The sequence below is a fragment of the Syngnathus scovelli genome, chromosome 11 (assembly GCF_024217435.2).
Source record: "Syngnathus scovelli strain Florida chromosome 11, RoL_Ssco_1.2, whole genome shotgun sequence".
Taxonomy (NCBI): Eukaryota; Metazoa; Chordata; class Actinopteri; order Syngnathiformes; family Syngnathidae; genus Syngnathus; species Syngnathus scovelli.
In genome coordinates this window covers 9,683,588-9,701,041 of record NC_090857.1, presented here as the reverse complement: position 1 = coordinate 9,701,041, position 17,454 = coordinate 9,683,588, and the positions used below count along the sequence as shown (strand labels likewise).

The 17,454-nt window shown below is 40.9% G+C and overlaps 1 long non-coding RNA gene across 6 annotated transcripts in view; it reads left to right on the top strand.

Annotated features, from left to right (window-relative positions):
- LOC125977511 (uncharacterized) overlaps window positions 1-17,454 on the top strand; it is a 62,858-nt gene that overhangs the window by 21,785 nt on the left and 23,619 nt on the right. For 2 of the 6 annotated variants that reach the window (XR_007484650.1, XR_007484648.2), the window contains exon 3: window positions 6,915-7,070. The exons of the other annotated variants lie outside the window; for them this stretch is intronic. This is a non-coding gene — a long non-coding RNA (uncharacterized lncRNA). Of the gene's footprint in view, window positions 1-6,914; window positions 7,071-17,454 lie in introns of those variants that run through there. 6 annotated transcript variants of the gene reach the window in all.

Genomic DNA, 17,454 nt, shown 5'->3' with positions numbered 1-17,454 from the left:
GTCATGAGTTATTCCCACCGTACTATTTTGACTTAAATGGTCAACGTCTCCATTCTCGCCTTGGAGTCCCACAAGGCTCAATACTAATACCTCTGCATTTCTTTATTTTATCACTTCGTCAAATTACTTTCTTTACTATATAAAGCACAGGCTGAGTACTAGTACAGTTCATTAAAAAAAATAAAATGGTTCCGTCCTTATAGATAATAAAAACATTAGCTTTGTTTGACCCTTACTGTTTGCTAGTTTGATTTATTAATAGTCTAGCCAAGAAATGTTACTTTTGATCAGAGGAGTTGTTTTTACACCACTCAAAATATGGTCTCCTCTCTTTGTGATGCAAAACCTTTTGTTTCAAGGATCGATTCATAGAATGCTTTTTCTTTCGACCAACTTTTATTCCTGCCTCCCTGCATTGTGTTATTATTTAGAATTGTCAATGTACTAAGTAAACATCCCCCTCCATTCTTAACATTTATATCTTACAGCATATTCCGGCCCGTGATTTCAGAACATGGAGCTCACGTCGGTGCATGGAGTTGCAAAGGTCAAAACCCCGCAGGGTCTTTTTCTTATTGGATCTTCCTGCTGACAGCAGGCAGTTTGATTCAGTTTAAGCTATTTAAAATGGAAGTTTAATTTGTTGCCCACCTCTCGAGGCGCACTACCCTTTATACTCCCGATGAAGTGTCCCCAATGAATTTATTAAGCCACAGTAATTAAAGGTATGTCCTTAAGAGAAAGTAGTGCCATTTTCCTCATTATAACTGAATTAAGACAACCTTTGATTCATCAATTTATGCAGGAACACTATTGAATTTTCGCATTGGCAAAATACTTCCCTTCATCTCAGTTCCTGAATCTGCTCAATTTTATAGTAACACCATCACACCCAAAGGAGCCAGGCAAATATGGACACATTTTACGGGATCAGTATCAGCTCAAATTAAGCGGCTCAAAATCAAATCCTGACTGTACTCTACGGAATTTTATCCCCCTCAGCCAGCTAGTGTTGCAGCAGTGCAGTTCAAAATGTCACAATAATGACGGAGTGTAGCTTTTTTAATTTATTTTTGGTTAAATATGTTTTATTTTGGACGCCTGTGTCTCATGGCCCACTTTACTCATAATCTAAAATCCGCTACATTCTTAGTGTTTCTGTAATTATTTCGTGTATACCAACCATGAGAGAATAAAAAACTAACTTTGTCTAAATTTGACTTTATAGGTTAGAATGGCTATGAATATCATCTGTAGAAGAGCAGGATGTACAAAGTAATCCCGTGACCCTCACAATCGCAGAACTGCTTGTAAATGTTACTTCTCAACCTGGTTAGGGATGCGTCTGTTCATCTGTCGATCACCATCCCGGTGAACATGCAGGCAAAAGCGATAACACCTGAGCCACGTTGTGTAGTTTCCTTTTAGAGTGATGCAATCTGCTGAAATATTCCTCAATTAATTAAAAGGCCAAAATGAAACACGATCTATTTGATGCCCGTCTTTAAACGTGTTCAAACAATCTAGAAACCCTCAGAAGTTCTTAGATTTATAGGCAATGGCAGCATTATAAAGAAACCACTGTGCGCTTACATTTTACACTTCATTAGGGTACACACTTTTTTATTGTAACTGTAGTCGTGCACTGCATCACTGGGTGCTGTTTTGAGTATTTTGCCGATCTTATTTAACTTAACAAATTTTTAGATTGAACGCGATGGTCTCCAGGATTTGATTCTATTCGTCAAAGCACCATTTTTGTATCATTTTCAATAATAATAGCTGATTAGGAATTTGTTTGCATGGAATTGGATTGTTGATTAAAATGAGGTGTGCAGAACATTTATAGAGATAATCCCATTTTTGTGATAATACCACAATGGATGGACATCAACTCCATGCTTCATCCTGTTTGTCAGTAATATATCGACATTGAGCGGAGTGAATATCTACTTCAAATGTTGACTTATTATGCGCCCTTGGAAGGGTTAGTCTATTTGAATAAGTACATTTTTTTAAGTGCACAATTTTGTTTTAATCAACCAGACTTGACTGAAAGGAGATCTTGGACTTATTCAGTTGCGAGGATCCTCAGTAGCTCCCCTGCAGACGGTGTTGGCCTGAATGTTGACCCTCTCCCTTGATTAAATGTGTCAGGTGTTAGTGGAGCCGCAAGGCTTCCGTGTTGGCTTTAGATTGGTGACAGCTGCCTGATCCACTTTTTCATGGCCATGAGCTCAACATTTGCATTATTGTACTGTAGAAGCAAGATGCTGAAAGGAAAGCTGCTCTCGTTTTCAAACTTGTCACATTTCACCGGTTTGTCGTTTGCCTATCAAAGTAGTACTTTGCATGACCCCCCCCCCCCCCCCCCCCCCCCCGGATAAGCAGCGGTTGTGCTCAAATTTTAATGCTTTGTCACTGTCTTTTCTCTACTTTGACGTAACAGTCGGAATAACACAACTATGTTTTTTCTTTTTGAAATTTAAGATTATTATTATTATTTTTTTTTTACGTGATCAGCGTAGTAGGAAAGATATAAACTGCAATCACAAGCTAAAAGAATTCCATTGTTCGCAAGTATTGGATTTCTGGGCTCCCAGCACTGGGAGGGAACTGTAATTTACTTCTAAACTAGTGTGCTAAATATATTTGACAGTCCTAAAAATGCATCTGTAAATCAAATGGAAAAACAACGATTGGAATATAAAGCCCGGAAATCGAGGACTCAATTGTATAATTTTAGCAAGTAACAGACAAAAACAGCAGCGCACTCAACTACTAACTAAAAGTAATATTTTGTTTACTTTTTATTATTTTTGGGGGAGGTTGTCATTCGATGGGTTTGTAAAGTTGGTTCCTTTTCCCCTGGTTCTGTTTCTTTTCAAATAATAATAAAAAAAAAAAAAAGAAATCTAGGTGTACCAAAAAATGCATTCCGTCAAACCACACGGGATTGCTGTCCTCTATTATTGATCGCAAGAATGTAACCAGGAAGAAACTTGGTTGTATGTTGGTTCTTAGTTCTCCAGGTTGCAATGCAATAAATAATAAGTAAATAGTTAAGCAACAATTCAATGACCGTTTTCGCATGCTTCCATTTCTACGAGCTGTGCGCTCAACATAAATCATTTTACAGTAAAATATATTTACTACATATTTACATTGAAAATATATCTTAGTGAACACCTCTTGTCTGAACACACAGCTCCCCGTGGCATAGCCATAGCTTTTCGATTTTCCTGTTGACATGTTGCGTTTATGATCGGTTACACCTCCAAACAGCCGCCTAGTAAATCTTAGACAGGCTAAGATTCCAGCGCCTGGTAAAATTGATGTACATATCGAAAAGCCAGCCTCTACATTCTGCATGATGTAAAAGGGGTACGTACGTAAGTGAGATTATTTCTAATGTCTGACAAGCAAAGACGGTACAAAAAGTGAGGATTGAATGCTTTCGAAATGTGAAAAAAATTGTAGCTTTCACCGAGCAAGCATCCATGAATCCCTTGAGTGAGGTGAATGTAGGCCAGAATGTTTTCTTGGATTAATAGATAGCTTCAACATACAGAATTTCAAATCATATTTTTCACAAGTTTGACTAATGTGGCTTCTGGTGTTGAGCTCGGTTCTAATTGACTGAACTTTACTTTTACCGCCAAGTAAAAAGCATTTATTATACCTTATCTGATCTTTAGACAGTGATAAATGTGATTTTGCTGCCTCGGGTCGTAATTAACTTGAATGTGTATGAAAGCTTTGATGTTGGAGATGATTTCTCAAATAATTCTACTTTCACATGCGGCCCATTCTCATAAATCCATGCAGCTCACGTCTGACATCACAAGCCGCACAGATGTTGCCTGTGTTCAAAACATTCGTCAACTCTGTATTAACTCTCCCAAGGACTGAACGCCTTATTCATTGAACCACAGGAGTATTGTTCACATTTATTAAACGCAATCTATTCTTCAGAAGATACAAAGTCTGATTAGTGTATATTCACGTCGGCGGTCACTGTTCCCAGGTGGAATCTCTCGACGGCGACCGTCACCGGCTGATTTAATTTCGCAAGGCTCTTTCAAAGGGATTCTGGGAAAAGAAGGGACGCGGGCATCTCCTGCTCTCTCACGCTCCCTCTCTCTCTCTTAATTATGCTCCCAATACAACATCCCTTCATCTCCGCAAACAATCCATCTGCCGTTCGAAGGCCTGTTTTGTCAAGAGTTGTTAGCCGCCAAGCCCCGGGGACAGGGAGTGCAGGCTATTATTAATCTTGTTTGTCCCGTGTTTCTGTGTCTCTGCAAAAATGATGGGATTAAATGCCCTCCTGGACTTTTTTTTCTAGCAGACATAATCAATGACATAAGTAAATTCAGATTATCATTGAGACGTGTGAAGGGGGGGCTGCCTTCAGGTTGCACTGCTGTCACCTTCTCTGTGATTAGAAATGTGTACAGGAACTACTTTTCCCTGCGTAGCTGTCATCACCGGGTTAATTAATTTTCATCAGATTTGCATCCTGACATTTACAGTCGGTACCAATTGGAATTGCACGCTGTAGGGTGTTTCTGCAATGATTTACTAAATTCCACAAATCAACAGTAATACAAGAATACAATACAATCCTGAAGTGGGGACAATAGGATTTCTTTGTTTATACCGTCGAGGGTATTTGTCAAAAGAAAACAATGGACCAAGTGGTGCCAAAAAATATGAAAAATGGATAGTGTTAAGAGCCCGTGGAGGGAATAGAAAATTCCACCTGATAGTTTAAAGGCAAACTCATCAAAAAGTGCTCCATGATGCCGTGCCATTAAAGGTAACAATTATGACATCACCTCTTGTTTACAGTGTGCTACCTGCATTCAAAGTAACCACTTTGCTCGATGGTGGCTCAAACTGCAGCCGAGAACACAACTGTGGTGACAGCCTTGTGGCCGAGGGCACTTGCTCAGGGGCTTGCCGTGGGCAGGTTTTGTCTTTTTTGGTCCAAATCAGAGAAATAAAAAGCTAGCTTTTTCACGGTCACCAATGGGCCCTGAGGTGGCCTCGGCTGATGGTTGTTGTTCTTGCCCTGGCCTTAATCTTCTTTCATGTCTTGTTTTATCAATTCACTAACTTTTAAGAATTTCTCATTAAATGGAAAATCTTGACAATAAGAAAAAATAATGAATAGAATCGTGAATGCAGAAAACTTTTATGCTGGCCGATTTTTTTGCGTATTGTGAATCAGTGAAAGACACGCTAATTAACCTCCACATAAAAAGGTAGTGGATTGCCAGTTGATGCCACAAATGGCAGTTATGGACCGACTGAACAAAGTTCCTCCCCTCAGGCACCTACATGGCACCAGATAACACCCCAAAAATATTTGTCTAACATTTGGCATGTCATCCCTCTTATGAATATCAGTCAAGAGGCGAGCAGCAATATTTTGGACCAACTAGAGATGCTTGATGGAGAACTGGCCGACTCCCAAAAAAAAGTGCATTATAGTAATCCAGACGGGAATTAAATAAAGTGGTTCATTTGAATGTATGTGCACTTATTGTTCTTTTTCTAGCTGGAATAACGTGAAAGCAGCAGTTACGGAGCAACCTGGGTGAATGTGCACTTCATAATAATGAAAACGTGGAACGTGTTTTTAATGGTGGGAACAGCTGACGGCATGAAATCCTTAATGATGGTGCTTTTGACTGAGAAGGACGAGAGGCCAAAGGAGAAGGACATTGCTGATCCCTCCTCCAGCTTTCATCTCACCACAGGCAGCGTCCATTTCTCAGCACTCATAATCAATTCCTTTACACCCATGTTTCTCATGTAAGTGAGATCTGATCTGGAATCAATTCTACTTTGGTGACGCCAGTGACTTGCTGACCTCATCTTTTTACCATTACATTAGCATTGAGCATGTGAGCCTTGAGTACCCCTTGCCATCTTACAGTCCATCAGACAACAATCAATATACATGTGGGAAATATGAAAATTGTTGATTTTCTTCCTGTTTTGTTTTCACCCCACCCCATCTTCTATTGAGCAATTGTTTGTGTGTTGCGCTAAGCTTGTGCGGTAGATACAATCAAACGAATAGCACCACGTAATCTCACAAATCCATCTCGCCTCCTCTGGAAGTGATTGTGGCTGTCAAAAAAATGACCCATCAGCATCTTTCGAGGAGATGGAGGCGGAGCTAATGGCGTGATTTAGTTGTGCCCAAAATGAGACGTGACTGGGCGCTTGTAAGCAATGAAGGGCATTCAAAGACATTAGCGCAGTTGCTGTTTAACATCGCCAACTTACCTCTGGTAGAAATTGGCAAGCTTACAAAAGCGAAAATAATTTATCACAATGACTGCTTGTCAAGTCGGTGCTTTGTAGTATGGATGGGCAAAATAGTCGATGAGTTGATTGATTGTTAAGAATTCTGTCCACAGTGTGAAATTGACTGTTGATTAAGTGCATCGCGAGCAAGCAAAGTGGAGGTTTTGAGTGTCATTCCCTCTGCCGCTAGCTCTCTCTGCTTTCATTACACAGCATCCATCCATCCGTGCTTTTTACTATACCGATCGTCCTGATTAGGGTCGCGTGTGAGCTGGAGCTTACCGGAGAGACTTAGGTCTTTAATGACCCTAACGTATTTCTTCGGAGTGGGAAAAGCACACGCACAGCAGTAATACTGGGCAACAAAATTCTTAGTTAGCGAGAGTAATCTAGTTAGTTTAAAACATTTCTCCCAATTCAGAGTATTTTATCTCAGTATTGTGACTTCTGCCGTATGATTCCGATAAAGTTTTCAGAGTATTTTATCTCAGTATCGTGATTTCTGCCGTATGATTCCGATAAAGTTTTCAGAGCAACTTTGAGTGTTGGGCAATGGTATGTCTTTGTATGACGCATATTTATTTATGCAGGAACACCCATGGGGGAGCCCCTGCAGGATACCTCATTAAAGTTTTTTCCAGGTCCCCGACTCCCCGGCGCGGTGACTCGCTGAATGTTCTCTCGCTGTATGCAAGATAAAAACCATTAAAGAGCTATGGCCAAAATAGGAAGGCCTTCGAAAGTGATCGCTTCTGCTGAGCCTTCATGTCAGAAACCTTTTTTTTTTTTTTATTTTTACATTTTTATTTTTATTTTTTTGTTGGTAAAGGTAGTGGCATTACTCTAACATCACTTTTTGTTGTTGTTGTTCATTTAATGGTGGATGTACATCGGTGGGTATTTGTCTGGATGCTTTGATTTTGGAGTAGTTCCGTGAATGGATGGCGACTTCCAAGTTATGATGGCCGCCGTAATGGAATCGGTGAATTTGTTGATGAAGTATCCAATTTCATTTCATTGGCCATGAAATAAAAATAAAAGATTGCAAATATATCCATCTATGGAAGCAGCTAGAGCTGTTAAATCCGCTACCATACATGCCAGACGCTACAATAAACCTATTGGCATTCATACAGCAAAATAAGTCATGACTTGAGTTATCAGCTTTGAGTTCAATATAAAGACGCCCACAGCCAATTTGTGAGTAAACAGACAAAAGTCATCGTTATTTGTGTAGTCATACATTTTGTGCCTTTAAATGTTTTGCTGAAAGAACAATTCCAAATGAGCTATTTTCTCTGTTGTCAATAGTAATCTAAAAAAAAAAAAAAAAAATCTATTTTGCTTTGTAATTTGACAGAAAATTCCATTATAGCTGGCATAAAAAACTCCATATTTTCTGTATGTATTCCATTTAGGGTCAAAAGCTATTACGTCAAATCAATCTGGATGGGGTGCAGCATGTTTAGATGATCCAATTTAAAATGCTAATGAACTAAAATCTCTGTCAAATCTCATCAGATCAGGCTGTAATTGGATATGCTTATGTAGGATCTTGGAGTCGCATCCCAAAGACGATTGTGAATCCGGTTGAAACTTTACCTCTTTTTTTTTTTTTACCCAGATCACAAGTTTATTGATTTCACTAATGTTGCCCTACGACTGTTTGTGCTTGAATCTAGCGAGTTGTATGTGCCGCACTATCCATCTCATCTTCCCTTGATATTATCACGGCTGTTTGTAACGTAAGACGCCTTGCTCGGAGCAAAATGCTTCTGGGATTATGTCGTGCTGTGTCTCACCGGGTGTAAAAGTTTCGGGATGCAACACCGTACCTGCGTACACAACCCGAGGCGCACTTTTAATGAGCATTTAGAAAACAAAGAAAATGTTGAATGTCAAATGGAAAGATAATGCAGCCTCAAGTTATGCTTTTTTTTTTTTTTGGTGGTTACGCATACGAATTAGATGTCCGCCAAAACACAAAAGCAAACACGATACATGATAATAAATACATTCTTCGGATGAAATAATAATGAATCAGCCATAGCTGTGAGGACTTTTCTCAGCACAAGATAAAGGAAAAGCAAAGCAAAAGAAACCGAGAAACATGAGAAAATTCCACTTCCATTAAACAGAATAGATCATCAGAAGACAAAAGTTCCCTGCAGTAAAAGAAAACCTCTTGTTTAAAAGTCCTTCCTGCTGTCAGACTTTGCAACAGAAACCCCAGGGTGCAATAAATCTTATTCATATGTAAAAAAAAAAAAAAAAAAAAATCTGTTCAAATATAACTTAAGTGCCAGCAGTGCCAGCAATCTAGGAGAATCTTGGAGATGATTCATAGGAGACTAGTGTATATTCTATTTTTTCTTTAGTAAAACTCCTGTTTGCTCTTTTTAATTTGAACTGCTGTAAACTTGAATTTCCCTGTGTGGGGCAAATAAAGGAATATCTCGTATATTATCTTACCTCATCTTAAAAAACCCACCCCAGTGATTTCGACCCAAATTTATCCAGAAGAATTCGACACATAAGCTTGCGAGACTCGAAAGCCGTGCAAAGTAGGAACCTAAATCAAGCCATCACAGTCATAACTTCCGAAGAGACAGCCATAATTACGATTTTAATTGAAGTTGATTCAATTAGACTCGCCTTAATCGGACTGCGTGCAATCGGGTAATGCATTTGTGCACGGCTAAAGATGGTTGATGGAAAATGGTAACAAAAAGGAGGAAATATCAAATTAGGGTTGGATTTGATATACAGGTGGAAGACACTTTACATCATATTATATTCTCTGTAACAATATAAGAAACTATAAAACTGACTGAGCATCCTCAATGGACTCCAAATGTCATCAAACATTCAACATGGAACCACAATTGTTATTTGTATTTGCTCATCCTTAATTCATTCCAGTATAGTCAACAGCATAACACAATAGAAGCAAGATACATAAAGAAAAACAAAACAAAACTGCGAGCACGCTGTCCACCTCCCTCGCTTGTGATTCATTATACATGCAGTGATTCGGCCATTACCGTTTGGAGGATCGGCCTCCAATCCCACCCCCGTGGACAGCTGTGTACTCAGGGTCAATGTTAAAGGATCATTTTGCGGCGCTCATGTTTAAGCAGACCACATTTTGTGTAGGTGGTGCTTGCTCATCTTTACCATTCAAACACGTTCGAATTTTCCTATAAAATGCTTTGATGGTGTTCAGCTTGCAGTGAGTTCTCTGAAAGTAGCGCCTAATGTGACACGATGTTCTATTTATTATTCATTGTTGTTTGTTATATACGGTAGCTATGTGGACTTCAAAAAGCCATCTGTCAACCCGCCTGCCAACATCTGCGAGCGCTAGACAATTATCATTACTTCCAGAAAATCAAATCAAATACAAATTCAAGATACGACATGGTGATGACGCATAAAACAATCCTGCTTCTTTTCCTTAAATGTGTCACTCGCAGATTTTCTCCATCTTTTATTCTTAGATCAAAAGAAAGCTCTCCATTCTTCTCGGACTAAAATGGACGCCGTGATCAACCCCCACTTTCGTCCTCCAATCATTTCTTGTTTTCCCGGGCAGCGGTTTCAGCATGAGAAACTACTTTTAAGAGCTCCATATTGGTGCACCGCTGTCCCTTCCACTTAGAGATCATTTGTTCCTCTGTGCGGGCATACATCTTCTTTGTGTCTACAGAGAAATAACTCAGAGCGGAGAAAAAAACTTGCCAGCTGACTCACTCATCATCCATCACAATCTTTTTGTGATAGCGCACGCACTGAGGTGAGTCAGCAGCGGGTGGCACGCCGAGGGTGTGTCCGTCAGAAAGCGGTCAGCCCGCCTTCTTCGTGGACACTGCCAAACTCGGTGTGATGTATCTCATCCATTTTCAATAGCGCTTCTTTTTTCCGAGGTGCCTTGGCCAAAGCTATTCATCTGAATTAAGGCGGGAGGCGGGGATGACCCGGGCAGCTCACCAGTCAATCACGTGGCTGACATATGAAGATAGGCACGCGTTGGAGTAAAGTAGGAGCTTGCACTCTTGCTCACCAGGATTGGATAAAAAGCAATCACTTTCTTTACATCTGCCAGCACAAAGAGAAGAATGTCAAACTCCACGTCACGACTTGAAATGGTCGTATCTCCACGTCACGACTTGAAATGGTCGTATCTCCCCACACTATAATTCACTTGCATCAACAAATCATGGGTTGACTGCCGCTAACTGCTCCACAATGCCGCTGGGCTCTTAAGCAGTCTCGTCACATCACTCCTGTCTTGGCCTCTATACGTTGACTTCCTCCTAAAGGATCCAATTTAAGAGCCTTATCATCACTTACACTGACGTGCACGTTGAAGCACCTGCTTATATTAGTGATGCGCTGTGCCCTCGTGTCACTAGCGGTTCTCAGAAGGTCCTCCAAGCAGGACTTAGCCCATGTCCCTTGCAATACCCTGAAAAGTAAAAGTGACAAAGTCTTTCAAACTGCGGTACCCTCATTATGGAAAGTTTTATCTTCTGATTTAATGCCCTTGCCTTCGATGTGACACTATTGTTCATACTGATTCAGTGACCTTTTAGAGACGTGAACGCTTTGCTGGTCAAAACACTTAAATGGGACATACTGGGTCTTTTTTAATTGCACCATCTGTGAAACGTGAAATTACATCATCAATAAAATGATTTAGTGAGGTGTCTAGTACACACATTGAGTCTCTGAGCAAGCCATTCTAAATGTTTATCCAGTGTGACATGGTATCTGTTTTTGGCAGGGTCTGCTGCATGCACCATATGCACACATCTGCAAACTAATTGTGTACTTCTACAACTTGGAGATAACATTTTGCCTTCGTGTGTGTAGAAGCTTATTTATTATTATTATTATTATTATTATTATTATTATTATTATTATTATTATATTATATTTCATGATTTTAATTCCTATTTATTTATTTATTTATTTATTTATTTATTTATTTATTTATGTATTTATTTATTTATTTATTTATTTGAAGGTTAACAAATATCACAGCCGATCAGATATAGGGTCAAATGCAAAATATTGTCCAATTCCATCCAACCTATCAATTAAGGCTACATTCAAACCTTGCACGCAGTTTTAAAAGAGCCAACTACACAGGTAGATTTGCACAGTATTTGTACAGTATTTGAGAATAGTTGACCTTTGCTACATGTTTTACATTCAGCGTAAGGTACGTACTGTGCAGACAAAATTATCCATGCACTTGTTAACATTACTATATTTATTTCAAAGTAAACTGTGGGAAGCCAAACAAAATGACCTACTGCAGAAGGTTATGTTCTATTTTCAATTATCCGTTATATTTTACAGACTTTTTTTTTAAAGTTTGGTCATGCCTACTAATCAACTTCAGCTTGTAAAGCACTTTGTGACTGTTGATGTGTGGAAAGTTCTATGCAGATAAACTAGAGGACTTGACGAGCCTGTGGCCCAGCATGCATGGAATATTAATGAAAGCATTGTCGTCGTCGCCCGTGCTGAAATGTCGTTAGCGGCGAGGCGTCATGCGTAGCGACACGCTAATCGCCACCATCTCGGAGAGGCTGCGTTGACACACCCGTGCGGGGCAAGAGTGACTTGTGCTATCTGATGATTGTTAAATTTATTTCCGTCACCGAGCTACCGCTGCACCTGAATGCACCGTGACAGAAAGCCCAATCTCTCATCCTGCTAAGCGGATTGATAATGCAGCTGAGGTAGAAAAAAACACGCACAAAAAAAATAACCCCAACAACACTGGTCGCATGTTTTTTTTCCCATTCAATGGTCACACGGTGGACCAGTCAAAGCAGTTTATGTGATGATTTGCTGAATAACCGATTTGTCACAGAAAATCCTGCTGATCCAGGCTGGCTTATTCACTTAAGGGCTATATAGCTTCGATAAAACCCTCTCCTGTATCGTCCTCTGAAATATGTCTGCAAATGAGCATTTTTATTCCAAACACTTGTGCTCAACCCTCCCAATTCTTTGCACTCTGCTCCAATGCAAATGTATGCAAGCACAGTGAGTAAATATTTACCAAATTAGCAATTCAGAATAAAAAAAAGTGTATTAGATTTGATATTGTGTGCGCCTCATAATGGATTGTCATTGGGGTTCATTTGGCGGCCAACACACATGCAATGAATCTTCTTTTATTTTTTATTTATTGTATTTAAGCACGTGCTGCTCCAGGCTAAATTTGATGCGATGATTAGAATTGATGTTAATCAAAGATCTAATCAGCTGTATACGACACTTCTTTAGTCTCATCTGATGAACGCCAAAATGAAAGTCATTTTTGTAAGGTTATTCTTGTTGTAAAAGCCATTCAGCGGCACATTAACCTAAATCTACTGTTAGCCTAATCCAAACAGGAAGACAAGCAGTTAGTTTCTTTGGCAAAGGTTCCCCTCTTGTAGTTTATTTGTCATTTTGATGGTTGCAGAGTACCATTGATCCCCTATAAATGTGTCCACAAAACAAGACGGCAGTAATTCTTGGCATTTTTTTTTATCCGGAGAGGAACATATTAAATAACATTCACGGGAGTTAATTGGACAATGTTCTGAATGTGGAAGGCTGAGGCTTGTGTGTCAGTAAAGAAGTTAAGGTGAATTGAATTTTTGATTAATGCTGGTCAGCAAACTTTTACGACTTTTAATCAGAGATGAAACATAACTTTTCTAGATGAATTTTTAAGATGATTTCAAATTTCTTTCTAGCACATCAGGTTACAATAATAATAAAAATAATAATATAATAATAATTATAATAATAAGTAATATTTATGAATGTAATATTAGACTCAGCAGTTGGTGGATATTTTTTCGGAAAGGTGATGGACATGGTAAAAACTGTATTGTGCAAGCTTTTGCATATACATAGGTCCGACCTAAAACCAAGAAAAGAGGCAGTCATTATCGTAGCACATACAGAAGCTACTGCTAGTAATATTTTCAGCTGATGCGAACACTGCATCTCTGCTTAGTTTTTAGCTTTAAAGGATAGTGATTTGGCTTCTGCGTCCAAACGGTTTGCTTACTCTGGATGTTCCGCCGAGCTGTCATTGGCTGAGAAGCTCAGTGTGGGGTAGGTTATTATGTTAATTAGCCCTCTGGCTCATAACGGGAGTGGAAGTGCAGAATAGCTTACTCGGAGAGACATTTTGTCAGAAATAGGCACACGACTAAGGATTTACTTGGTTGCTCATTCACTGCCAGGTTTCACAATTAACATTCATTTGTGACATATATGGCTCTCCATGGCAGTGAATATTTTAATTGCACGCTATAATGATGGGCAGGCACCCAGAAAAAGCCAAAGAAAAAGCAAAGCTTTCAGAATTAATCCCTGGATGCTGTTTTTGTGCAACATGCTCTTTCCTGATTGTTTTGAGCTTTTCTCGTTGTTGAATAGTGATGGCAGCACGTGGGACTAGTGATTTGTTTGTCTGCCTCACATTTATGGAGTTCAAGCTCAGCTGCATCCTTCCTGTATGCTTGTGTGGGATTTGGTTCCTACATGTGGTAGTGGGAATGTGAATAGTCTTGTCCATATGCGCCCTGCAACTTGGCTGCCGACCAGTCCGGGCCCCGTCGGCTGGGATCGGCTCCAGCTCGACCGAGATCTTAATGAGGATGGCCGCTCTTGAAAGCGGATGGATGGATTTCCGAATTGTACAACCTTGAGGTTCCTCCGACTATAAGCACGTTGTCGTTCAATGTCGCTGTAACACCAAAGCGTGCGGACCCCAGAGACTTTAGGAAATTGTAATGAGGACGGTGTTTACTGCAGAGTTTAGTGTTGACAAGTAGTTCTTGATGCAGAACCAGTGCAAGCGAAGGTTAAAGTCATTATTGTAGGTAACAATTGCTGCTAAGGTGATGAAGAGGATCCTGGCAGGACCCGTGTCTTATTTTATGCATACCAATGAGATAGTTAGAGTCGAACGGGGCGGTGCTATTGCGATGCCCTTTCACTCAGCCAGATCACTTTTAGCGTATTTGTCTTAGGGCTCGTGTTGATGTTCATGTAAATGGACTGTTTGGCTCCTAACTGAGATGCACGGTGCCTTTCCCCCTGATTAGTTTGGGCCTGAAGAGAGTGGCCTGTCCTAATGAATGGCAAACACACAATCAAAGGCGGCACAGTTGCCACCGCGCCGTCGCTCGGCCCCATTCATCTCAGCACAACCCTTCAGCTTGTCGCTGCGATTAATTGGAGCAATCTGAGTAATTACATGTAATTAATAACTTGTGGAGCAATAGAATGTCAACTGCCGGAGGGGGGGGAAAATGAAGTTAAATTTACATTTTTATTACCAGTAATATAAAATGAACTTGCTTGTTGTGTGTTTCCTGCCAGACAGCTACAATTATCAACATCTGCATTTACATTAATGAGCCATTATACTGCAATTACCACTACAGCAGCACACCATAACTTAAGGTAATGATCTAAAGCTGAAAAACCTCTCCCAGTGTGACTCATCTTGTCCGTGCTCAGGTCTAAATCACGTCGATAAACACGTTCATACATAATGGGCTTGAGCAAGGTTCCGCCCATCCGCCGCTCTCGCACTTTCGCCTGTATAATGGCGCTTGCTTATGAGCGGGCACACACAGGGAAAGCCACGCTCCATCTGCTGTAGCGGTGAAGGAACACAAGCTGCTTGAAGCTCACACGTCTAACCCGGGCACCTGTTAGCCGCAGATAGACGGCGGCTACCGTTGGCAACTCTCACCGCGCCATAAGTTAGCTTCCCACCGCCGCCGCTAAATCCAATCCTCTTCATCAAGTTTACTAAGTAGCGTGGCTTCACTCCGTCATGCTTGTGTGATTCAAACTGGCACTGACCTTTAAAGGGAATAACTTGTCATTTAGAACGTGTCGCCGATAAACTTACTGCCATTTTCTCCAGCTGAGTTCCCATGTACCAAGAGCCAGCTTCTGCAGCCGGGGATCGGACGGCCAAGGTCCCCGTCTTTGGCCGCCGCCCAGCTTACTTTGCACCGACCCCTGTGGCCCCTCCCACAGGTGGTGAGCCCACGGGAAGGGGGACCCACGTCTCCTTTTTGGGCTGTGCCCGGGCCCCGGACACCGAAATGGCTCTCCCTTAGAGATAGGGTGAGAAGCTCAGTCATCCGGGAGAGACTCGGAATAGTCGTTACTCCTCCACGTTGAGAGGAGCCAGATGAGGTGGCTCGGGCATCTCATCAGGATGCCTCCTGGACGCCTCCCTGGGGAGGTGTTCCGGGCATGTCCCACCGGTAGGAGACCCCAGGGACGACCCAGGACGCGCTGGAGAGACTGTCTCTCAGCTGGCCTCAGAACGCCTTGGGATCCCCCTGGATGAGCTGGATGAAGTGGCTGGGGAGAGGGAAGTCTGGGAGTCCCTCCTAAAGCTGCTGCCCCCACGACCCGACCCCGGATAAGCGGAAGAAGATGTGTCCTTTTTCCATTTTGTTAAATATGGACATGAGCTTTTATTTCACGTTTTTATTCAGACCTGTGCCAAATTCTCATATGACATTCATCAACTGTATGACTAATCACTGCACATAACATCCTCTGTCTGTTGTACTACAACAACTCATTCATTCATCTTCCTTCTAGTAAAAACAAAAAAGTAGGAAGCAAGATAAAGCCAAGCGCGGGTTTGATAGCGGCGGAGTGGAGGGGCGGTTGGCTTGATCCGAAACCTTCAATAGTTGGGCATTGCCTGACGACACTGTGGAGAAAATATTTCTCATCCTTGCAGGCGGCGCTGGCAATGTTGAGACATGTAGATGATGCTGACAGAGCTAATTAAGATGTGGGTGTTAAATGAGCTGGCTAAAGGGTCTAACAAGCAGGCTGTTTTGCCACTTCCTTCCCCTCGAGCACATTGTGGTTATTTTGAAGCGCCGACATTTAAACCATATTGTAAAACACGGGAAGGAATTTCCTTTTATATCTTTTAGTCTAATGTAGAAGAATTTAAGAGGATCCCATTCTCAGCCAACTTTGTGCCGTTGCTTAAAAGGCTTCCTTCTGTTGCTTGATCACGCTCAAGAACAGAGTTTTGTGAACTTTCTTTCTTCTGCGTGAGATATTTAATATATAAGGAGCGTGACCCTTTGCTTGCTCGATCGAAAAAAATGCCTCGAGGTTCTATAAATCCATAAAAATGTATTGAATCAGAATTATAGTGCAGCAACATTACGTCATACTGAGCGACTATACAATATTCAAGTGACCTTTTGTCGGTTACATGAGAAGGTCATACCTTTCTGAGAGTCAGTCAAAAGTAAGCATTATTGTTACGATGCTGCCGAATGTGGATGGTTTACAACGAGAAAGTTTTATGCAATAAATCAAATATGTTGAAATTGTCCCTTGCACCTTTTATTGGAATCTGATCAACACCATTTATGGTACAATTTGAATAGATTGTGGTCTTTTATCATCATTAATTGGAAGATTAGTCTTTTACATCACAGTTGCTAAACTCAAGTTCCACTTCAAGCACAGTCACAGTGAAGTGAGATGTTTATGCAGAAATGGGCGGTGAATGTGCGATTAAGAGGTTTCATCTCAATTGTTCCAAATTACTTTCAATAGACATTTGCCACTTCCATCTGTGCTTCTTCTCCATATAAATTATGCCATAAAGGCAACTGCATACCTTAATACACACACAGGACATTATTAGTTAAGCAAGGTGACAGATGCATGACAATTCCAGCAGAGGGAAAATATAATTTTTCCTCTCCGGCCTTGTTGTTAATATCTAATTTCCCCCCCCCCCCTCCCTTTTTTTTTTCAAGCTAATTGCATTGATCCGCCCAGTTCCGCTCTGTGATTGAAGTGAATGCACACCTCGACGCCTTGCCAAAGTTTCAATTAAAAATGGAATATGTGAAGGTGCGGCATGTCTCTTTGTGCAAGCGTATTCATGTGTGGTGTGATCTGGCAAGCAGATTAGCACGGCGCCTTTTCTTTCCGTGATTAAGAAAAGCAAAATGCCAACAGGGAGCAAAGCGTCCCATGTGTCCGTCTTTGCAAAAACATTTGCGACTTATTCCAACTGTCATTCATATTCATCGC